The sequence below is a fragment of the Anomaloglossus baeobatrachus genome, chromosome 3 (assembly GCF_048569485.1).
Source record: "Anomaloglossus baeobatrachus isolate aAnoBae1 chromosome 3, aAnoBae1.hap1, whole genome shotgun sequence".
NCBI lineage: Eukaryota > Metazoa > Chordata > Amphibia > Anura > Aromobatidae > Anomaloglossus > Anomaloglossus baeobatrachus.
Window position 1 is genome coordinate 700,040,795 of NC_134355.1, and position 24,334 is coordinate 700,065,128.

The following is a 24,334-nucleotide window of genomic DNA, read 5'->3' on the forward strand; positions in this document are numbered from 1 at the left end:
ACTTTTTTGGCGAATACTTAGGTAGAGTCGGTCCACCTGGCAGCCAGGACCTCAGTCTTGTCTAACTCTGCCAGACGAGCTCTGTGGCATAAAGCTTGGAGTGGGGACTCCACTTCTAAAATGAGACTTTGCTCCCTTCCGTTTAAGGGGGACTTAGTGTTTGGGCCTGCTCTGGATGAAATTCTGGACAAGGTGACTGATCGTAAGGCCCTTCCGGATCCAAAACCCCCCAGAAAACGGTCCTTTTGTTCCTCGGTGCCTCAAACCTCCCAGCCCAAGGGGAAAGGGAAGTCAGGTCAGTGGAGCTACCCTAAGGGAAGAGGGAGAAATATTCTAATCCCTTCCCATCAACAACATCCTCAGCATGACAAACAGTGACTCAGCTCGGGTGGGGGACGACTCTCAACCTTCCTTCCCCAATAGCGGACAGTCACCACCTGCCAATGGGTCCTGAAGATCGTATCAGAGGGTCCATTAATAGAATTCATCCCCCCCCTCAACCGGGCCTCAGAGTCACAGCCCTGTCGTCACAGGGTTCTCAGGATCTCCTGTACTCAAAGATACAGCAGTTAATACATTCCGGGGTCATTTCCCTAGTCCCAAGTCAGGAAGGAGGGGTAGGCCACTACTCCTGTCTCTTCCTTGTCAAAAAACCGTCTGGAGACGTCCGGATTATCATCAATCTGAAATGTCTCAACCAATGGGTCAGATACCGGCGTTTCAAGATGGAATCCGTGAAATCTGCTATTCCATTGATAAGTCTACACCACCAGATGGCCTCAATAGACCTGAAAGACGCCTACTTCCATGTGCCCATCCATCCTTGTCGCAGGCAGTACCTCAAATTTACGATTCTGCACGAGGGGATCGTGCTTCATTTTCAGTTCAACGTACTTCTGTCGCGGGCGGGGAGGGGGCTGCGCTCACCACGCTCGGGTCCGACGCTGCTGCTGCTCGGTGGCTCGAGCAGTGGGCCGGATCCGGGGACTCGAGCGGCGCTCCTCGCCCGTGAGTGAAAGGGATGGTTTGGGGATGTAGTCCGTGACACCACCCACGGTTTGTGGTGATAATTGGACACCACCGCTGCTCTGGACGGGGATCCCGGGAGCGATGACAGGGAGCAGCTGAGATGTTTCTCTCCCCTCCGTGGGTAGGGGGGTTTGGTGGTCCCGGGGCCCAGTGATAGCGACTGGAGGGTGGATGGCAGGAGCTGGGGAGGTGCAGGGTCGCGGGGCAGCGCAGTGCCAGACGGCACAGTGGTACTAACTCAGCCAGTAACGTACACGGAGTCTCTGGTAAAACAAACGGCTGGATGGACAAGTCCCGCAGCCGGCTGCGGTGTTTTTCCTGACCCCAGGTTGGTAGTGTAAGTCCTTTCCTGCACCTTCTTGTACGCTCCTCCTTTGCTCCGGTTTCCAGCTGGCTCCCTGGTTCGGTACCGGACGGGCCACCACCCTGTCCCGGCTACCTACGATTCCACCAAGACTGTCTTCCTGGCTCCCGCAGACGGCCAATAACGTCTGCCTGACTGGCTACACGAGGGCCCTAGGCTCCAACCTAGGCCCCAGTGTGCGTCTGCCTCTCTGCAGACCTCTGCCTGACTCCGCCCACCTGGTTTGTCTGACTGTACCCGAGGGAGGAAATCAGGTCTCACTGGAGATGACTGCTGTGACCTGCTGGGGGTGGGAGTGTGTGTGTTGTTACATGTGGCCCCTGGCTAGGCCAGGGCGCCACACTTCCTTTCGTGATCTCCTTGGCTCCAAGAATCTTTTCAAAGATCATTGCAGAGGTAATCGCCTTCATACGATTGCAATGTGTCTGTCTGGTTCCATATTTTGACGACTTTCTTCTCATTGCTCCCTCTGCTCAGACCCTCCAGAGCCATGTGGAGAAGTCACTACACATTTCCCCAATCTCAAGAAGTCTCAGCTGCAACTGTGGTGCCCTGGACTAGCCAGGGGCCACAGGTAACAACACACACACACCGTCACCCCCAGCAGGTCACAGCAGTCATCCCCAGTGAGACCTGATTTCTTCCCTCGGGCTCAGGCAGACACACCAGGTGGGCGGAGTTAAGCATATAAGCATGCCCACCGAAGAGTCTAGCTGGCCTGAGGCAGGAAACTAGTTCAGACAAGTCCAGGCAGAGGAAGAGAGAGGAGGTCTGCAGAGTGGCAGAAGCAGACAGGGGCCTAGGTTGGAGCCTAGGGCCCTCGTGTAGCAGTCAGGCAGACGGTAGTGGCCGTCTGCGGGAGCCGGGAAGACAGTCTTGGTGGAACCGTAGGTAGCCGGGGTTGGGCGGTGGCCCACCGGTACTGAACCGGGGAGCCAGCTGTAAACCGGAGCACAGGAGGAGCGTACAAGAAGGTGCAGGAGACCGCCTGCTATCCCTCCCTCACCGGTCGGGCCCCGGGACAACCAACCCCCCTACCCACGGAGGGGAGAAAACAACATCCAAGCTGCTCCCTGTCACCGCTCCCGGGATCCCCGTCCAGAGCAGCGGTGGAGCCACAACCTCACCACAACCGTGGGTGGCGTCACGTACAATATCCCTAAACCAAACCACCCCCTTTCACTCACGGGCGAGGAGCGCCGCTCAAGTCCCCGGGATCCGGCCCACCACTCGAGCCACCGAGCAGCAGCAGCAGCAGCCGGACCCGAGCAGTCGGTGAGCGCAGCGTCCCCTCCCCGCCCGCGACAACTTGGCGTCACGAACAGGATCGTACCGCTCTGCCGTCTGGTAGAAGTACGCCTTGTGTCCCGCCGGAGGTGTCCGGCCGAAAAATTTTAGAAGCCGCCATCTTGGGCGCGAAAAATTCCCCGCTCGAGCGTCTTCCCGAGTAGTGGAGGCGCGAAAGCCGAAGCTCCGCCCCTGAAGAGGAGGTGACGGAAAGAAACCAAGGGGGCACGGATGGCGTCCGGCCGCATTTGAACCGCGGCTGTGGAAGCAGGGACGCCAGGACTCTGCAAGTATTTGGTTCCTGGAGCACCACTGCACGAGATGTCTCGTCCGTCCGGCACCGCTGAAACCTCAGTGCCCATGCCCGCGGCCAACGACCCGACCGACCCGTTACCCCTGTCACCGGTAGCGGAGCTCGCAGCGTCTGTGAGGGAGGACCCAGACCTGGGGTCCCCAGGCTTTACCTTTGTCACCGCCCTGCCACCGGCCCCGGCTTCCATCCCGGCCGCACCGCTGATGACGACGGCCCCGGCAGTCCGCCCAGCCGCAACGGAGATGACGACGGCTCCGGCAGTCCGCCCGGCTGCAACGGCAGCGAAGTACCCGTCCCGTTAACAAATCTGGGCCCGTTCCTGGACTGGGGTCAAGGGGTGCTGCCCACTTCTTAGGGGCAGCATCAGGGCCAGGTTGTTTGGGTGGGTGACTGAAGGACCCGTTCCGTTGTTATTATTAAAAGTGTTTTATTGTTGTTGCAACGGTTGAAGTGATATGCCTCCCGTAAGGGAAGATTTCTGAACATGCTTGTTTATTTTCTTTTTCAGTTGTGAAAATAAAACCGGTTATGGAAGGGCAGCCCGCGGATGGTCTGCATTTAACCAAGGGGGAATGTGGCACCCTGGACTAGCCAGGGGCCACAGGTAACAACACACACACACCCCCACCCCCAGCAGGTCACAGCAGTCATCCCCAGTGAGACCTGATTTCTTCCCTCGGGTTCAGGCAGACACACCAGGTGGGCGGAGTTAAGCATATAAGCACGCCCACCGAAGAGTCTAGCTGGCCTGAGGCAGGAAACTAGTTCAGACAAGTCCAGGCAGAGGAAGAGAGAGGAGGTCTGCAGAGTGGCAGAAGCAGACAGGGGCCTAGGTTGGAGCCTAGGGCCCTCGTGTAGCAGTCAGACAGACGGTAGTGGCCGTCTGCGGGAGCCGGGAAGACAGTCTTGGTGGAACCGTAGGTAGCTGGGGTTGGGCGGTGGCCCACCGGTACTGAACCGGGGAGCCAGCTGGAAACCGGAGCACAGGAGGAGCGTACAAGAAGGTGCAGGAAAGGACTTACACTACCAACCTGGGGTCAGGAAAAACACCGCAGCCGTCTGTGGGACCCGTCCATCCAGCCGTTTGTTTTACCGGAGACTTTGCATTCATCATTGGCTGAGTGAGTACCACCGTGCCGTGCGGCACCGCGCTGCCCCCGCGACCCTGCACCTCACCAGGCCCCGTAACCCGCCTGCTATCCCTCCCTCACCGGTCGGGCCCCGGGACAACCAACCCCCCTACCCACGGAGGGGAGAAAACAACATCCAAGCTGCTCCCTGTCACCGCTCCCGGGATCCCCGTCCAGAGCAGCGGTGGTGCTACAACCTCACCACAACCATGGGTGGCGTCACGGACAATATCCCTAAACCAAACCACCCCCTTTTACTCACGGGCGAGGAGCGCCACTTGAGTCCCCGGGATCTGGCCCACCGCTCGAGCCACCGAGCAGCAGCAGCAGCCGGACCCGAGCGGTGGGTGAGCGCAGCGTCCCCTCCCCGCCCGCGACACAACCCTCCTCCACTCAACAGTTTCTCGGGGTACTGTTAGACTCCGACAGACAAGCATCATTTCTCCCGGAAGCCCACAGGTTGACGCTGCTAACCAAAATCTCGACACTTCATCGACAAGCGCGTCCGACCCTTCGAGCGGCTATGTCAGCTCTGGGTTCCATGACGTCCTGCATTCCCTGAGTCATGTGGGCTCAGGCCCACTCTCGTCTCCAGGATCATATCCTGGCACATTGGGACAGACTCCCTTCCTTCCTCACTAAACAAACAGTTTCGCCTCTCAGGAACTGTCTCCTCGTCCCTTCTCTGCTGGCTGCATCCCAACAACCTGATGGTAGGGGTTGCATGGACCCGGACGCCCCTGGTTACGCTGACAACTGATGCCAGCCAGAGGGGGTGGGGGGCTATGGTTGCAAACACTCCGTTTCAAGGGGTCTGGCGTTCTTATGTCAGCTCCCAATCCTCCAACTACTGGGAACTCAGGGCGGTCAGAGAAGCCCTCCTTGCTGCTCAGGATCTCGTCCGGGACACTCACGTCCTAGTCTACTCCGACAATGTCACCACGGTAGCACATCTCCGCCATCAGGGCAGTACAAGATCAAGTGCCCTGAAGTCCGTGTCCTCCCGGATTTTCCTCTGGGCAGAACGGTCCCTGCTGTCCCTTTCTGCAGTCCATCTAAAGAAGTCCCTGAACCTTCAAGCAGACTTCTGAGTCGTCAGGATGTTCACCCAGGAGAGTGGAGTCTGGACCAAGTGGTGGTCTGCTCTCTGGTGGCAAGGTGGGGTACTCCAGAGATAGGTCTATTTGCTTCAGAGGAAAATCGCAAGGTCGCAACATTTTTCTCCCTGAACCCTCAGAACAATGCGTTGGGGGCGGACGCCTTCTGCCACAGTTGGTCCTTTCGTCTCGCCTACGCCTCCCCGCCTATTCCTCTTCTGGCACAGACCCTGCGAAAGATCAGTGAAGACGGAGCCACGACTATCCTGGTAGCTCCTCTGTGGCCGTGGAGGAGTTGGTACAGCCTGATCCTGACTCTCAGAATTGACGCACCGGTCCTCCTGGGTCCAGACCCCAGTTTATTGTCTCAGGGTCCGATATTCCATCCAGATCCCCAGAAACTCAAGTTGGCTGCCTGGCACCTGAGGCCCGGGCACTGAAGGCCCAGGGACTTTCTGACAGGGTCGTAGCTACTCTACAGAAGAACCATAAACCAGTGACAAATCGTATTTACAATAAAATCTGGATGAAATGTTCCTCCTGGTGTGGTTCTCGTCCTCCTGACCCGCTCCTTCCTAACACTGCTCAAATACTCGACTTCCTTCAGAATGTTACGACAACATCACTCGAGGTAGTAATCAAGTATCCTTAACAGAAACATCTATTAAGGTTTTCCATAGAGCATACCACGTATCAGCCTTATTAAATAAAATATATCCAGGGGTCTCAGACCGTTGCTTCAGGGGATGTGGCCAAAGGGGTGATATAGTCCATATCTGGTGGACGTGTCCAGTTGTGGCCAGCTTTTGGAAAGAAATTTACACTATTATACATAGCTTCACCAACAACCCCAGAGTTAATTCACCTGCGGTCCTCTTATTGGGAGACAAACCTAGTGGCATTTCTAATAAAAGCTACAAATTGATCTCATATATAACCTTGGCAGCCAAAATATATATATAGCTAGTCAATGGAAATCCTCAATCCTGTCAAAAGAGAAATCCATACAGAGAATAAATAATATAATGCTATATGAAAAGATTGAAGCAGTCAAAAACGATACCTCGGATCACTTCCACGCGATATGGGACCCCTGGATACAACGCCCCCTTCCTGGTACAACCCGAGAGATTATTTCGATCACTATGTGAGTTGCAATAACCCTAACTGCGTCTGATAACCTAGTACCAATATAAAGCTAGTGAATCATTTCTCCTTGTAACCTGCCTGATAAGGTTATTTCAACTATACCACTACAGTAGTCATTTTATTTACCTGTTAATGTTAGGATACTGTTAAATGTTAGGTAACCGAGTTATTCTTATTACTCTACATGAAATTAATTAGACGATCTGGTACAGTTGGAAACTGAACATGTTAAAAGAAATGCATATGTATGACATTGGAACGAGACGAGCGAATTTATGACTGGACTATTATGGATGTCAACTTGGTCTCTGCACTGACAAGGGGCAAGCACCCCGAAACACCGTGTCTGCAAATTGGGATTCTGATCTGGCTTATATATCCTGAGTCATATTGCAAAGGATTGTTGAAAATCCACTTGTGACTTTTAGGATCGCTACTTCCAATAGGTGGCGCTGCACTAGAGTTTGTCTCCTTTACTGGAGAGACAATTTGAATATTTCTTAGAGGGGCGTGGCAGCTATAAGTCCCCTTACCTGGCAGCCAGACTGGCTTGCAAAGTCTCCTTAAGGAGAATAGTGTTCCCCCGTGGTCCCCACATAGCTTTCTCATGAGCCTGATCAGACACCCCCATACTTTGCACTGACGAGGGGCAAGCACCCCGAAACACCGTGTCTGCAAATTGGGATTCTGATCTGGCTTATATATCCTGAGTCATATTGCAAAGGATTGTTGAAAATCCACTTGTGACTTTTAGGATCGCTACTTCCAATAGGTGGCGCTGTGCTAGAGTTTGTCTCCTTTACTGGAGAGACAATTTGAATATTTCTTAGAGGGGCGTGGCAGCTATAAGTCCCCTTACCTGGCAGCCAGACTGGCTTGCAAAGTCTCCTTAAGGAGAATAGTGTTCCCCCGTGGTCCCCACATAGCTTTCTCATGAGCCAGATCAGACACCCCCATACTTTGCACTGACGAGGGGCAAGCACCCCGAAACACCGTGTCTGCAAATTGGGATTCTGATCTGGCTTATATACCCTGAGTCATATTGCAAAGGATTGTTGAAAATCCACTTGTGACTTTTAGGATCGCTACTTCCAATAGGTGGCGCTGTGCTAGAGTTTGTCTCCTTTACTGGAGAGACAATTTGAATATTTCTTAGAGGGGTGTGGCAGCTATAAGTCCCCTTACCTGGCAGCCAGACTGGCTTGCAAAGTCTCCTTAAGGAGAATAGTGTTCCCCCGTGGTCCCCACATAGCTTTCTCATGAGCCAGATCAGACACCCCCATACTTTGCACTGACGAGGGGCAAGCACCCCGAAACACCGTGTCTGCAAATTGGGATTCTGATCTGGCTTATGTATCCTGAGTCATATTGCAAAGGATTGTTGAAAATCCACTTGTGACTTTTAAGATTGCTACTTCCAATAGGTGGCGCTGTGCTAGAGTTTGTCTCCTTTACTGGAGAGACAATTTGAATATTTCTTAGAGGGGCGTGGCAGCTATAAGTCCCCTTACCTGGCAGCCAGACTGGCTTGCAAAGTCTCCTTAAGGAGAATAGTGTTCCCCCGTGGTCCCCACATAGCTTTCTCATGAGCCAGATCAGACACCCCCATACTTTGCACTGACGAGGGGCAAGCACCCCGAAACACCGTGTCTGCAAATTGGGATTCTGATCTGGCTTATATATCCTGAGTCATATTGCAAAGGATTGTTGAAAATCCACTTGTGACTTTTAGGATCGCTACTTCCAATAGGTGGCGCTGTGCTAGAGTTTGTCTCCTTTACTGGAGAGACAATTTGAATATTTCTTAGAGGGGCGTGGCAGCTATAAGTCCCCTTACCTGGCAGCCAGACTGGCTTGCAAAGTCTCCTTAAGGAGAATAGTGTTCCCCCGTGGTCCCCATATAGCTTTCTCATGAGCCAGATCAGACACCCCCATACTTTGCACTGACGAGGGGCAAGCACCCCGAAACACCGTGTCTGCAAATTGGGCTTCTGATCTGGCTTATATATCCTGAGTCATATTGCAAAGGATTGTTGAAAATCCACTTGTGACTTTTAGGATCACTACTTCCAATAGGTGGCGCTGTGCTAGAGTTTGTCTCCTTTACTGGAGAGACAATTTGAACTTGGTCTCTGGTAATTTTGTACCTAGCAAATTGTAATAAAACTGTTGAAACTAAAAGATATGTGGCCCAAAATGGTGTCAATAAAAACTCCAATTTATCCCGCAAAAAACAAGCCCTCACATGACTGTCAGCAGAAAGATAAAACAACTTTAGTCTTCAAAATCCTGTGATGTAAAAATTCTTTACTTTGGAAAAAGCAATTTTTAGTGTGATAGTCGCCAAACCTAAAAAAAACAATATAAACCTGGTATCTCTAAGTGTACTGACCAGAGGAATAAAGCCGCCTAACCCTAGAACACGCAACCATAGAAATCTACAATAGAAAACAAGTAACCTAGCAGGCCTGCGAGGCCCCAGGTATGCGTTCTAGGGCTAATCACTTATACCGAAAGGTGAACAGCGTAAAAAATAAATAAAGCCAATTCTTCAATCGGTATTGATTTGTTAATTCTGCCGCTAAAAGCTTGCAGTACAGCGTGGCTCATATTTATCCTGCGCTCTACGCTGAGCGCTTGAACCGGAGATTATGTGTAAATCTCTGAAAAATCATGATTCAGACAAAATTCCCATCTGAAAATTCCCTGTAATGAGGCATAGGATATCACTTTGACCTCATGTCTAGCCTGTGATCCGGCGGGGTCCATATTTTTAATACGTCTTTTCGGACGTGCACAAAAGAGCTGTCACCAACAGTTTTTGTTGGTCACTGAAAAGACGGACACCACTGAACAAACGCCAAACAGAGTCCGAAGTAACTCTGTTGCCTCATTAGTGAATGGATTTGTGGCGGGTTTCATCTGAATAACGTATTTCAGAGATATAGATGGAAACCCTGATGTAAGCGCTCAGCATAGAGCACTGGATAAAAGGGAACTGATCCGAAATGTTTTCAGTCTTTAATTCTGCAAAATTCACTGCGTTTGACACCATGGGTGTTTCACAAAGTCTAAATTGTCACGACACCAGTAGATGAATACTTAGAGGGGTGTAATTTCCAAAATTTGGTGACTTGAGCGGTTTTCTTCTGTTTTGCTGCTTAGAGGCTCTGCAAATGGAGTCCGCAAACTACAGTCACATGTGAGGTATTGCCACATTCAGGACAAATTATGCAACACATTATGGGGCCTTTTTTTTTATTTATTACCCTTGTAAAAATTGCAAATCTGGGGTTAAAACAACATTTTAGTGGTAAAAATGTAATTATTTTTTCTTACTGCCCAATAGTACAACATTTTGTAACACACCTGTGGTGTCAATATACTCACTGCGCCTGTGGATGTATTCATTAAGGGGTGCAGCCTGTATAATGGGGTCACTTGTGGTGGTTTCTGTTGTTCTGGCACCTCAGGGGCTCTACCAATGTGACATGGCAAACGCAAACCATTGCAACTAAATCTGATCTCAAATATGGTGCTCCTTCCCTTTTTGACTTTGCGCTGTGCCTCAAAAGTAGTTTTTGACCACATATGGGGTATCAGCGTACTCAGGAGAAATTCCACAATAAATTGTATGGTGCATTTTTTCCTGATAGCCTTGTGAACAGAGATGTACCTGGTTGAAGCAGCAAGTTTGTGGTAAAAAAAAATATATATATATATATACGCTATAAATTTTTGTGAAGCCCCCGGGGGTTCAAGGTGTTCACCAAACATCTACATAAATTTCTTGAGGTGTCTAGTTTCCAAAATGTGGTCACTTGTGGGGAAGCTCCACTATTTAGGCACCTCAGGGGGTCTCCAAATGCGACAATGCATCCGCTAACGATTCCTGCCAATTTTGCAGTCAAATGGCGCTCCTTCCCTTCCGAGCTCTGCCGTGTGTCCAAACAGTTGATTTTCACCACATATGAAGTATCAATGTACTCAGGACAAATTGCACAATAAATTTTATGGTGCATTTTTTCCTGAGATCTCAAAATTTTATGGCTAAAGTAACATTTTTGTGTAAAAAAGTAAAATTTTCATTTTTTCCTTCCACATTGCTTTGGTTCCTGTGATGCACCTAAAGGGTTAATACTCTTCTTGGATGTGGTTTTGAGCAGTGTGAGGGGGGCAGATTTTAGAATGGGGTCACTTTTGGGTATTTTCTGTCCCTTAGGCCTCTCAAAGTCACTTCACATGTGATGTGGTCCCTAAGAAATGGTTTTGTTCTTTTTTTGGGAAAACTGTTAAATTGCTGATGAACTTTGTCCCCTTCTAATTTCCTAACCCCAAAAAATTATGTTCCGAAAATTGCGCTGATGTAAAGTAACACGTGGGAAATGTTATTTATTAACTATTTTGTGTGACATTTATTTCAGATTTATTGGCATAACATTTCAAAATTGGAAAATTGTGAAATTTTGAAAATTTTCGCCAAATGTCCGATATACAAAATATCGTCCTAATTTTACCACTTTCATGAAGTACAATATATCACGAAAAATCAATGTCAGAATCACCGGGATCCGTTGAAGCGTCCAGAGATATAACAAAGAGACACTGGTCAAAATTGCAAAAAATGATCCGGTCATTAGGTGAAAACCACGCTCTGGGGTGAAGGGGTTAACAACTGTTGTTGATACTAAAAAAGTTAAAACGAGCGGTTTTCATAAAGAAATCCGAGGGAATCCGATTGTGTGTGAATCATGTCTCTCCGGTAATACGATCACAGGTATCCCAGCAGGAGAACTCGTCCGAGGGCGCAGAAATTACACGGATGATCACACATGTAAGGTTAGGGGTGCAGAGAGATCACAACTGCGGGAGTATACGGGAAAAAGAGTCAGGAGGGAAATGGTTAATTTCATTACTGCTTACAGCAAATACTTCATTCACACCCATTATCAATGATATTTACCTATTATTGTCCAGGATGAGAGGCTGTACCCCATCATTCATAGAGGCTGTACCCCATCATTCATAGAGGCTGCGCTCCCATCATTCATAGAGGCTGTACCCCATCATTCATAGAGGCTGTACCCCATCATTCATAGAGGCTGCGCCCCATTATTCATAGAAGCTGCACCCCATTATTCACAGAGGCTGTACCCCATCATTCACAGAGGCTGTACCCCCTCATTCATAGATGCTGTATTCCATCATTCACAGAGGCTGTTCCCCCTCATTCATAGAGGCTGTATCCCATCATTCATAGAGGCTGTACCCCATCATTCACAGAGGCTGTACCCCCTCATTCATAGATGCTGTATCCCATCATTCATAGAGGCTGTACCCCATCATTCATAGAGGCTGTACCCTATCATTCATAGATGCTGTATCCCATCATTCACAGAGGCTGTACCCCATCATTCATAGAGGCTGCGCCCCATCATTCATAGAGGCTGCGCCCCATCATTCACAGAGGCTGTACCCCATCATTCATAGAGGCTGCGCCCCATTATTCATAGAGGCTGTACCCCATCATTCATAGAGGTTGTACCCCATCATTCACAGAGGCTGTACCCCATCATTCATAGAGGCTGTACCCCATCATTCATAGAGGTTGTACCCCATCATTCATAGAGGCTGTACCCCATCATTCATAGAGGCTGTGCCCCATCATTCACAGAGGCTGTACCCCATCATTCACAGAGCCTGTGCCCCATCATTCATAGAGGCTGTACCCCATCATTCATAGAGGCTGTACCCCTTCATTCATAGAGGCTGCGCCCCATCATTCATAGAGGCTGTACCCCATCATTCACAGAGGCTGTACCCCATCATTCATAGAGGCTGCGCCCCATCATTCATAGATGCTGTATCCCATCATTCATAGAGGCTGTACCCCATCATTCACAGAGGCTGTACCCCATCATTCACAGAGGCTGTGCCCCCTCATTCATAGAGGCTGTATCCCATCATTCATAGAGGCTGTACCCCATCATTCATAGAGGCTGTGCCCCATCATTCACAGAGGCTGTACCCCCTCATTCATAGATGCTGTATTCCATCATTCACAGAGGCTGTTCCCCCTCATTCATATAGGCTGTATCCCATCATTCATAGAGGCTGTACCCCATCATTCACAGAGGCTGTGCCCCCTCATTCACAGAGACTGTACCCCATCATTCACAGAGGCTGCGCCCCCATCATTCACAGAGGCTGCGCCCCCATCATTCACAGAGACTGTACCCCATCATTCACAGAGGCTGTACCCCATAATTCACAGAGGCTGTACCCCATCATTGACAGAGGCTGTACCCCATCATTCACAGAGGCTGTACCCCCATCATTCACAGAGGCTGCGCTCCCATCATTGACAGAGGCTGTACCCCATCATTCACAGAGGCTGTACCCCCATCATTCACAGAGGCTGCGCTCCCATCATTCACAGAGGCTGTACCCCATCATTCACAGAGGCTGTACCCCATCATTCATAGAGGCTGTACCCCATCATTCAGAGAGGTTGTACCCCATCATTTCATAGAGGCTGTAACCCATCAATCACAGAGGCTGTGCCCCATCATTCATAGAGGCTGTACCCCATCATTCACAGAGACTGTACCCCATCATTCACAGAGACTGTACCCCATCATTCACAGAGGCTGTGCCCCCTCATTCATAGAGGTTGTACCCCATCATTCATAGAGGCTGTACGCTATCATTCATAGAGGCTGTACCCCATCATTCATAGAGGCTGTATCCCATCATTCATAGAGGCTGTACCCCATCATTCATAGAGGCTGTACCCCATCATTCATAGAGGCTGTACGCTATAATTTCATAGATTTTTTTGAGAGAGAACTCGGGCACACTGTATACCCCACAAGAATAGAAACAGGTTGCGTAATCAGGTATTTTTATTGATCAAAAAATCTTGATGACAGATGACTCATGTATTTGTCCAAAAAAGTCGACGTTTCGGCCTTTGGGCCTTCGTCAGACTGGACTATTATCTAAACACAAACGATATAAAGAGCAATAAGGTTTACAAAATCCAGGTAATACAATTCATATATACTGTATATTACATTCATGCATTACATACTAGCTGCACTACCCGGCTTCACCCGGGTTAAAGGGAACCTGTCATCAGAAATTTAGCTTGAAACCTAAAAGCTTCCCCTCTGCAGCTCCTGGGCTGCATTCTAGCAAGGTTCCTGTTGTTCTTGTGCCCCCTTTCTGACCAAAATAAAGACTTTATAAAGTGGTACCTTTTTGTATTGAAATCTTGATAATGGGACACGGGGGCGGGCTCTCTGGTGTCCGTTAGTCTGCCTCCTGTCGCTTTAGGCCGTCCCCCATCACTCCATTCCATACTTCAGGACGCCGCCCACTGTGCCCGAGGTGCCGCGCACGCGATGACCGCTGGTGACGTGTGCGCAGGCATGAGACTATGGGCGGCGCTGTGATTGCATCGCAAGTGCCCGCCCATCATCTCATGGCCACGCTCTCCCCTCTGCCTCCAGCGTTCTGCGCAAGCGCTAGCCAGATGACCCGACGTTGGAACGTTCTGCGCAGAACGCTGGAGGCAGAGGGGAAAGGGCGGGCACGAGATGATGGGCGGGCACTTGCGATGCAATCACAGCGCCGCCCATAGTCTCGTGCCTGCGCACACGTCACCAGCGGTCATCGCGTGCGCGGCACCTCGGGCGCAGTGGGCGGCGTCCTGAAGTATGGAATGGAGCGATGAGGGACGGCCTAAAGCGACAGGAGGCAGACTAACGGACACCAGAGAGCCCGCCCCCGTGTACCATTATCAAGATCTCAATACAAAAAGGTACCACTTTATAAAGTCATTATTTTGGTCAGAAAGGGGCACATAAACAACAGGAACATTGCTAGCATGCAGCCCAGGAGCTGCAGAGGGGGAAACGTTTAGGTTTCAAGCTAAATTTCTGATGACAGGTTCCCTTTAATAACTGTTGTTAACAAAATAGAATGTATTAATAAAAATGTATTCTGCACACAAAAAACACAAAACAAATAGAAATGTAATTATTAAAAGGCAAAAACTAAGCTGATAGAAGCATTTCACAACATATATTTCAACACCACAGATATTCCACACAGATTTAACTAAATTGGCCAAGTAATGTGCTCCGTCTGTCTCTTTCCTCGTCTGCCTCTTTCCCCGTCTGTATTTTTCCGTCTGTCTCTTTCCCCATCTGTCTCTGTCTGTCTGTTTCTTCGTCTGTCTCTGTCTGTCTCTTTCTACGTCTGTCTCTTTCCCCATCTGTCTCTGTCTGTCTCTTTCTTCGTCTGTCTCTGTCTGTCTCTTTCTCCGTCTGTCTCTTTCTCCGTCTGTCTCTTCCCCGTCTGCCTGTCTCTGTCTGTCTCTTTCTTTGTATGTCTCTATATCTCTGTTTCTTTCCCCATCTGTCTCTTTCCAGGTCTGTCTCTTTCCAGGTCTGTCTCTTTCTAGGTCTGTCTCTTTCCCAGGTCTGTCTCCCCGTCTCTTTGTCTGTGTTTTTTCCTGGCTGTCTCTTTCCCTGTATGCTTGTCTCTGTCTGTCTCTTTCCTTGTCTGTCTCTATTTCTCTGTCTCTTTCCCCATCTGTCTATATCAAGGTCTGTGTGTTTCCCCATCTATCTTTGTCTGTCTCTCTGGCTGTCTTCTCCTTCTCTGTCCCTGTCTGCATGTCTGTCTGGTTCTTTCCAGGTCTGTCTCTTTCCAGGTCTGTCTCTTTCCAGGTCTGTGTCTTTCCAGGTCTTTTTCTTTCCAGGTCTGTTTCTTTCCAGGTCTGTCTCTGTCTGTCTCTTTATCTGTCTGTCTCTATCTCTCTGTCTCTTTCCCTTTCTGTCTCTGTCTGTCTCTCTCTGTCTCTATCTGTCTCCCCACCGACATCTTATTACCTCACATATAAGCTTCTTATACTATGAATGTCTTTTGTTCCTATAGCAACCAATCACAGCTCCTACTAATAACCTGTAGTTCCAGGCTCCATTTACTTTAATGGAGGCATGTTTTTTGGAGAGTAACTGTAAAGCGCGGGGTTAAATTTTCCTGTCAAAACATAGTCTATGACGTTCCCTGGGTCACCTGAGGTGTCTGTGCAAAATTTCGTGATTGTAAATGCGACGGTGCGGATACAATTTTCGTTTCGCTTTTCCCCCATTATGTAGATAGGGGCAAAATTGATTGGTAAATTGGAACGTGCGGGGTTAAAATTTTGCCTCACAACATAGCTTATGATGCTCTCGGCGCCCAGGCGTGTGAGTGTGCAAAATTTTGTGGCTGTAGCTGCGACGGTGCAGATGCCAATCCCGGACACATAGTGCTGGCCAAAAGTATTGGCACCCTGCAATTCTGTCAGAGAATACTCAGTTTCTTCCTGAAAATGATTGCAATCACAAGTTCTTTGGTATTATCTTCATTTAATTTGTCTTCAATGAAAAAAAAATAAAAAAATTGTCATAAAGCCAAATTGGATATAATTCCACACTAAACATAAAAAGGGGGTGGACAAAAGTATTGGCACTGTTTGAAAAATCATGTGCTGCTTCTGTAATTTGTGTAATTAACAGCGCCTGTAACTTACCTGTGGCACCTAACAGGTGCTGGCAATAATAAATCACACTTGCAGCAGGTGACATGGAGTAAAGTTGACTCAACATCTGTCCTGTGTCCTTGTGTGCACCACATTGAGCATGGAGAAAAGAAAGAAGACCAAAGAACTGTCTGAGGACTTGAGAATCCAAATTGTGAGGAAGCATGAGCAATCTCAAGGCTACAAGTCCATCTCCAAAGACCTGAAAGTTCCTGTGGCTACAGTGCGCAGTGTCATCAAGAAGTGTAAAGCCCATGGCACTGTGGTAACCTCCCTAGATGTGGAAGGAAAGAAACATTGACGAGAGATTTCAACGCAAGATTGTGCGGATGGTGGATAAAGAACCTTGACTAACATCCAAACAAGGTCAAGCTGCCCTGCAGTCCGAGGGTACAACAGTGTCACCCCGTACTATCCGTCAGCGTCTGAATGAAAAGGGACTGTATGGTAGGATACCCAGGAAGACCCCCACTTCTTACCCCGAGACATAAAAAAGCCAGGCTGGAGTTTGCCAAAACTTACCTGAGAAAGCCTAAAACGTTTTGGAAGAATGTTCTCTGGTCAGATGAGACAAAAGTAGAGCTTTTTGGGAAAAGCCATCAACATAGAGTTTACAGGAAAAAAAAGAGGCATTCAAAGAAAAGAACACAGTCCCTACAGTCAAACATGGCAGAGGTTCCCTGATGTTTTGGGGTTGCTTTGCTGCCTCCGTCACTGGACTGCTTGACCGTGTGCATGGTATTATGAAGCCTGAAGACTACCAACAAATTTTGCAGCATAATGTAGGGCCCAGTGTGAGAAAGCTGGGTCTCCCTCAGAGGTCATGGGTCTTCCAGCAGGACAATGACCCAAAACACACTTCAAAAAGCACTAGAAAATGGTTTGATACAAAGCACTGGAGACCACTAAAGTGGCCAGCAACGAGTCCAGACCTGAACCCCATAGAACACCTGTGGAGAGATCTCACAATGGCAGTTTGGAGAAGGCCCCCTTCAAATCTCAGGGACCTGGAGCAGTTTGCCAAAGAAGAACGGTCTAAAATTCCAGCAGAGCCTTGTAAGAAACTCATTGATGGTTACCGGAAGCGGTTGTGCGCAGTTATTTTGGCTAAAGGTTGTGCAACCAAGTATTAGGCTAAGGGGTACATTGCACGCTGCGACATCGCTACTGCGATATCGTCGGGGTCAAATCAAATGAAATTTTCTCAAGAACATTCCGCAAGCACTAAAAGATTACCGCACCCGCGGTAAAAAAACGCGGCAAACCGCACCCGAAAACCGCATGCGGTTTGCCGCGGTTTGCTGCGGTTTTACCGTGGTATTGCCGCGGTTTTACCGCGTGCGGGTTGGTACATGTGCTTTATTGCATTCAATGCAATAAAGCACATTGAAAAAAAAATAATAATTTCCTTCTGAGATAGAGGGACAGATAGATAAAGAGACAGATAGAAGAATAGATAGAGGGATAGATAGATAGAGGACAGATCGCTGCATTTCTCACGGTCGGTAGTGAGTTCACATTACCGGCCGTGGGAAATGATGGGTAATTACCTCTGCTGTCTCGCTGCAAGGCTGCATTCATTCAGCGCTGTGTGTCAGTCGCGGCTGGATGTAAGCAGCGCAGGACCTGTGGATTACGCCGGACAGAACGGGCATTCCAGAGTGCTCCAGAGAAAGGGAGCGTTGGAGTAGTTGAGAGGGGAATGGGTTTTATATTGGAGAAATTGCGGTAGTTACTAGTATGTGGGGAGTGATAAATGGGTGGTGAAGAGGGGTGTATTTTCTGTGGGGGGCCAGGTTTGGGGGATATGTCACCAGCAGTGAGAAGAAGTAGAGAAAGGGAGAGCAGGTGGGAAAAGGAGAGTGGACGGCATGGTCTGCGTGATATAAGGAGCGATCTGAGAGTTAGGAGCAGGTCAGGTCGGAATGAGTGGTAGAGGATATTTGTTCTTGATCGTTATCTGGTTCAGCCCCCTGTAATCGATGCACGGGCGGAGAGTACCCTCTTTCTTCTTGACAAAGAAGAACCCAGCTCCTGCAGGCGAAGATGACCTCTAAATGAATCCTCTGGCAAGATTATGTGATATATTCGGACATGGCCTGTGTCTCTGCTGGGGACAAGGGGTAAATACGACCTTGAGGTGGAGTGGTTCCGGGTTGCAGATAAATGGGACAATCGTAAGGTCAGTGGGGTGGTAAAACCTCGGCCTTCCGTTTGTCAAACACATCAGCATAGAACCAGTAAGCAGAAGGCAGTTCCGGAAGAGAATCCGGTTTTCGGGGCCGATGCCGAGGCCTGACTGGTCGCAGACATCTCTCATGAGTGGAGTGACCCCACCGAAGAACCTCTCCAGATTGCCTGTTGAGGGTCGGCTCGTATGTACGTAGCCAGGGTAGACCCAATAGCATTGAAGGGAGGACGTAAAGAACGATGCTCTCTGTGTGCAGGTGTGACGCCCTGGGCAAGCCAGGGGTCACAGGTCATGACACCACCACACCCTACACCCCATATAGGTACACCAAAGCTACACCAAAAATCCTTGTTGCCTTCCTCCAGGGGCTGATGTCCACACCAGGGGGTGGGCCAGGTGGTTGGCTCCGCCCACCGAGGAGTTCACAGCCCTGGAGGCGGGAAAACCAGACAGAACAGATCAGTTTAGGAGAGTAAAGGAGTGAGGAAGAAGTAGGAGTAGGTGAAGTAAAGTGACAGTTTGTAAAGCCTGAAGTTGGTCCAGGTGTGTGCCCCGGACTGAGTACAGCAAGGTTAGCAGACGGCGGTGACCGTCTGCAGGAGAGGCTGCTTGGAGGTTGCCAAAAGGACCGTGGACGGGTGGTGGCCCGGCGGTACCGGAGTGGTATACGAAGAGAAGCCAGCACCATTGGCAGGGGCCTTTCGGATCCCGGCAAGGCTAGGAGTCGCCGTGAATTTGCCAAATCCGTCAGTGAAGGGGACCTCTGGGTCTCCCAACAACCAAGTCCCGATTGAAGGCAACAGTCCAACCGTTAGAGAGGGACACCGCCACCGCCAAGGCACCAGTTTCTCAGGGCCAGCGCCTGCGGGCAAGAAGGGGCTCCTCCAGCCATATCCAAGCCGGGGAGCGGGTTACCGGTGGGAACCCATCGCTACCAACATAGACTTAGGTGCAGGAAAAGGGACCGTCACCGTCAACTACTGGGGAAAAGCAACAGCAGCCGTCCGTGGGAACCGTCTTTCCAGCCGTGTGTTTTACCGAGAACTGTGTCCCCGTCTCAGGCTGAGTGAGTACCACAGTGCCGTGAGGCACAGCGCTGCCCCCGCGTCCCTGCACCCCACCAAGCCCTGCACCGGCCCCGCCATCCCTCATCACCCACCTCATCACTGGGCCCCGGGACAACTACCCCCTACCCACGGAGGGGAGAACCAACAACTTTGCTGCTCCCTGTCACCGCTCCCGGGATCCCCATACAGAGCAGCGGTGGTGTCCACTCAATCACCACAACCGTGGGTGGCGTCACGGACAATAAACAATCCCAAAAACCAATCCCTTTTCCACGGGCGAGGAGCGCCGCTCGAGTCCCCGGGATCCGGCCCATCGCTCGAGCCACCGAGCAGCAGCAGGCCGCGGCAGCAGCGGCAGCCGGACCCGAGCAGTGGGAGAGCGCGGCGTCCCCTCCTCCGCCCGCGACACAGGGCTCCCATACGAAGTTCTAGTGGCTCGGTAGCAGTTAGCACAGGTGCAGAGAGAGGCTTTCCGTCCACAGAAGAAAGCAGGAGAGGCGTCTCAAGCGGCTTGAGGGGTATCCGATATTGGCCTGAAGAATAAAGTTCCCCCTGGACCCGGAGTCTACACTTTGTGCAGAATTATTAGGCAGATGTGACTCGCCCACCCCAGGGCTATGGGACACCCGGTGCCGGGCCGGACTAGTCCGGTGGTAGTCAGTGGTGGCTGGGCCCGGCTCCGTGGCCCTGGTGGGTGTCAGTAGAATATGTGGCTGGAATTAAAGTTTGTGTTCGTGACGCCACCTGTGGTATGCGGCTATTAAGCCGCCGCTGCTGTGTGAGGCCTCCGGGGTGATGTTATGGCAGCAATGGTGGTACTGCTCCCCACAAGTGGAGCAATGCCCGGGGCACAGTTGGTGCTAGTGAATGTCTATGCAGCTGAAATAACAGAGACCACTCCAAGGGTGCAGTTCAAGTTCTTTACTCACACTTCTTGCCACAGTACTGTAGGGACCCTTGGACTGCTGGGACCACTGTCAGGGACCTCCGCCGTTTCTGGGTGATTCAGAGAGTAAAAGCCGGTACCCTTCTCTTAAGTGTCTCTTTCTTCTGCTGTCTTCCTTAGCCTTGCCTTTGATAGGATAAACCTGGCTTGGCCTCCACTACAGCCTCCAGGCTGGGGGGTCACCTGTCGGCTGATTACCCCTTTTCTGGAAGTTCTGCTATGGGTTCTGGCCCGGGGAGTCTACAACATTCCCTGGGCCTCGGTTTTTACTGTTTGGAGATGATCTTTGCACTCCTCCAGTCTCTAGGGACCATCCCCTGTCGCAGCTTGATCCCTCCACCGATATTACTGTGGAACAGGCCACCGTAGCTCTAAACTGCCCCGACAGCTATACAGACTACCCGTGGCCCTGCGACTCCTTCTGTTTTCTACGTGGTGTCACCTGGACCCTCCGAGTCCCAGGATCTTCACCAGGAAGCGTCTCCTTCTGTTTCTCTGCTCCTGTCTGACTTGGAGCTTTCTTTCTCTTTTCTTCTCCTCCTTGCCTGCCTCCAGCAGGCCTCCTCCTCCCTCCTTTCTCTCGTTCTTCTTCTCCAACTACATGCTGGCTCCTCACTCTCTCACTCCCTGAGGTAGACTAACTAAACTTGACCTTCCTCTCTGTGTCTGCTCTCAGATGGCTCCTCCCCAGTTGCTAAGCTGTACCCTATAGGAGCAGGGATGGGTCTTACGGCCCCTCCCAGCATGCAGCATGGGGGGGTAACTGCCACTTTCCCTGGTCCCAGTATGTACCTAACAATGGGTGTAGTGTGGATTTACCAGGGGACCGGAGTTCACTCTCTTCCTCTCTCAGAATGGGGCATCACACCGCTGGATGGGGTGCAATGACCTGTGGCGACGGAAGCCTCAGGGGCGCCACACTCCCCCACAGCAAATCCCAGCACGTCCTCGGGCTGAAAAACAACAAAAACATGTGGAAGAACTGCAAAACATTTTTGGTATGCAAAGCAATAAAACAGTTAACATTTCTTCCCTTTATGGGAGGCACAAATACTTTAACGTTGCAAAACTTTCTTATGAAGAAACTTCTACGTGTGCACTTTCAGTCTATTGCACAGTTTGGGCACATCCCCCATAATTCTGGTAGGGGGCACAACGGGTGCAACTATATACATTTTCGGCTACAACAAGTCCAGTAGCCTTGCAGTTTGTTTCCTTTCAAACAACAATGGGACAAATACTCAACCAGCCACTAAGTCCAATGGCCTGGTTACACAGGACACATAAGACATCACATTTACCAGGAACCACATTCCAGTCCAGTGGCCCGGTACACATAAACATGGGGGGTGACATCTTCGAAAAGCATGAGGGGCAGTACAGCAGGAAAGGGTGTCATCTTCGAAAAGAACATTGGGGCAGAACACAAGGGACTTCTTCAAAAAGAATGAGGGGCAGACAGGGGCTACATACAGTTCAGCTTCTTTTCTTACTTCTTTACATGTAGGGATTCTTCTCCGGCTCCCCACCTGGCAGCAGGTAGACAGCGGTCAGCACAGTCTGCGTCTGCTGGTCTTGGCAGGCCGCGCCTGGCATGGCGGCGGCCTGTATTGGAGTCGCTGCTGTGACCGATTCCTGACGGGCCGCACCTGGCGTGGCTGCGGCCTGGGCTTGGCGGGCCGCATCTGCGGCGTGGATTAACGTCGCCGCTGCGACGGGATCTTGCTTGTCCGAGCGGGGTATCGCTGCTGGGGCCTGAGCTGGACGGGCCGGACTTGGCGTCGCTGCTGCGGTGTGGATGGGCGTCGCTCCGGCGGCGAAATCTTGGCGGGCCTCACCTGGCGTGGCTGCGGCCCGGATCGGCGTCGCCATGCCGGGCATCTCTCCAGGGACCGCGGGCATGGTAGCGGGGGTTGGGGCACTCGCGCCGGCAGGGGCATTAAATGACTCACCCCTCAGTAGCATCTCCGGTGTTCTGGCGGTCGCTGCTCCGCGCGTCGCTTGCCGGATCTGCTGCATCACCTCCGCCTGCAGCCTTTCACACCACTGGTCCATCTCCCAGCCCCACCAGTCAGCGGAGTCTAGCTCTGGATCGCTGCGTGTGGACGCCATTCTCTCTGCGTCTCCTTCTGCACGATCTCCCAGCAGCAGGCTCGTCGCTTCTTCTAGTAGCAGACTTTTGATGTTGCTCAGCAGCAGGCTGGTAACTTCCCGCTCCTTCACCCTGTCAGCCATCCTCCCGACCTCAGCCTTCAGCTCAGCGGCGGTCACAGGCCTGATCCAGGTGAGCTCTTCCTGGCCTCCGCTTACAGGAGCCATCTTCTCTATCTGCTGGTCTGGCATTTAGACTCTTTCTGCCAGCCGGCCAGCTTGTCTAGTCGCCATTTCTTCTTCCGCCTTCCATGGCGGGCACCGCTTCGCGCTCTTTTCTTGGACAAGGGGGCGGGGCTTCTCTTCGCGCCCTTTCTTCTTGCACGCCCCCCTTCTTCCCGCGCTCAGTGTCTTCAATGGCGGCAGTCTCTCAGTAAAACACAGGCTTTTTCACGATTCTTCAGGCGCACAGTACCCGGTGGAACCGGGCACGAAATCCTGTTCGTGACGCCAAAAGTTGACTCGCCCACCCCAGGGCTATGGGACACCCGGTGCCAGGCCGGACTAGTCCGGTGGTAGTCAGTGGTGGCTGGGCCCGACTCCGTGGCCCTGGTGGGTGTCAGTAGAATATGTGGCTGGAATTAAAGTTTGTGTTCGTGACGCCACCTGTGGTATGCGGCTATTAAGCCGCCGCTGCTGTGTGAGGCCTCCGGGGTGATGTTATGGCAGCAATGGTGGTACTGCTCCCCACAGGTGGAGCAATGCCCGGGGCACAGTTGGTGCTAGTGAATGTCTATGCAGCTGAATTAACAGAGACCACTCCAAGGGTGCAGTTCAAGTTCTTTACTCACACTTCTTGCCACAGTACTGTAGGGACCCTTGGACTGCTGGGACCACTGTCAGGGACCTCTGCCGTTTCTGGGTGATTCAGAGAGTAAAAGCCGGTACCCTTCTCTTAAGTGTCTCTTTCTTCTGCTGTCTTCCTTAGCCTTGCCTTTGATAGGATAAACCTGGCTTGGCCTCCACTACAGCCTCCAGGCTGGGGGGTCACCTGTCGGCTGATTACACCTTTTCTGGAAGTTCTGCTATGGGTTCTGGCCCGGGGAGTCTACAACATTCCCTGGGCCTCGGTTTTTACTGTTTGGAGATGATCTTTGCACTCCTCCAGTCTCTAGGGACCATCCCCTGTCGCAGCTTGATCCCTCCACCGATATTACTGTGGAACAGGCCACCGTAGCTCTAAACTGCCCCGACAGCTATACAGACTACCCGTGGCCCTGTGACTCCTTCTGTTTTCTACGTGGTGTCACCTGGACCCTCCGAGTCCCAGGATCTTCACCAGGAAGCGTCTCCTTCTGTTTCTCTGCTCCTGTCTGACTTGGAGCTTTCTTTCTCTTTTCTTCTCCTCCTTGCCTGCCTCCTGCAGACCTCTTCCTCCTTCCTTTCTCTCCTTCTTCTCCAACTACATGCTGGCTCCTCACTCTCTCACTCCCTGAGGTAGACTAACTAAACTTGACCTTCCTCTCTGTGTCTGCTCTCAGATGGCTCCTCCCACCTCCCCAGTTGCTAAGCTGTACCCTATAGGAGCAGGGATGGGTCTTACGGCCCCTCCCAGCATGCAGCATGGGAGGGTTGCCTGCCACTTTCCCTGGTCCCAGTATGTACCTAACAATGGGTGTAGTGTGGATTTACCAGGGGACCGGAGTTCACTCTCTTCCTCTCCCAGAATGGGGCATCACACCGCTGGATGGGGTGCAATGACCTGTGGCGACGGAAGCCTCAGGGGCGCCACAGATGAGTATTGTGATCACATGATCCTTTTTATACATGTTGTCCTACTCCAAGCTGTATAGGCTTGAGAGCTAACTACCAATTAAGTAAACCAGGTGATGTGCCTCTCTGTAATGAGGAGGGGTGCGGTGTAATGACATCAACACCCTATATAAGGGGTACTTAATTATTAGGCAACTTTCTTTCCTTTGGCAAAATGACTCAGAAGAGAGATGTGACGGGCTCTGAAAAGTCCATATTGTGAGATGTTTTGCAGAGGGATGCAGCAGTCTTGAAATTGCCAA

General features: G+C 50.9%; 1 protein-coding gene across 1 annotated transcript in view; it reads left to right on the forward strand.

Annotated features, from left to right (window-relative positions):
- The window catches only part of LOC142297465 (uncharacterized), a 159,888-nt gene that overhangs the window by 57,773 nt on the left and 77,781 nt on the right, over positions 1-24,334 (forward strand). The window lies entirely within an intron of this gene.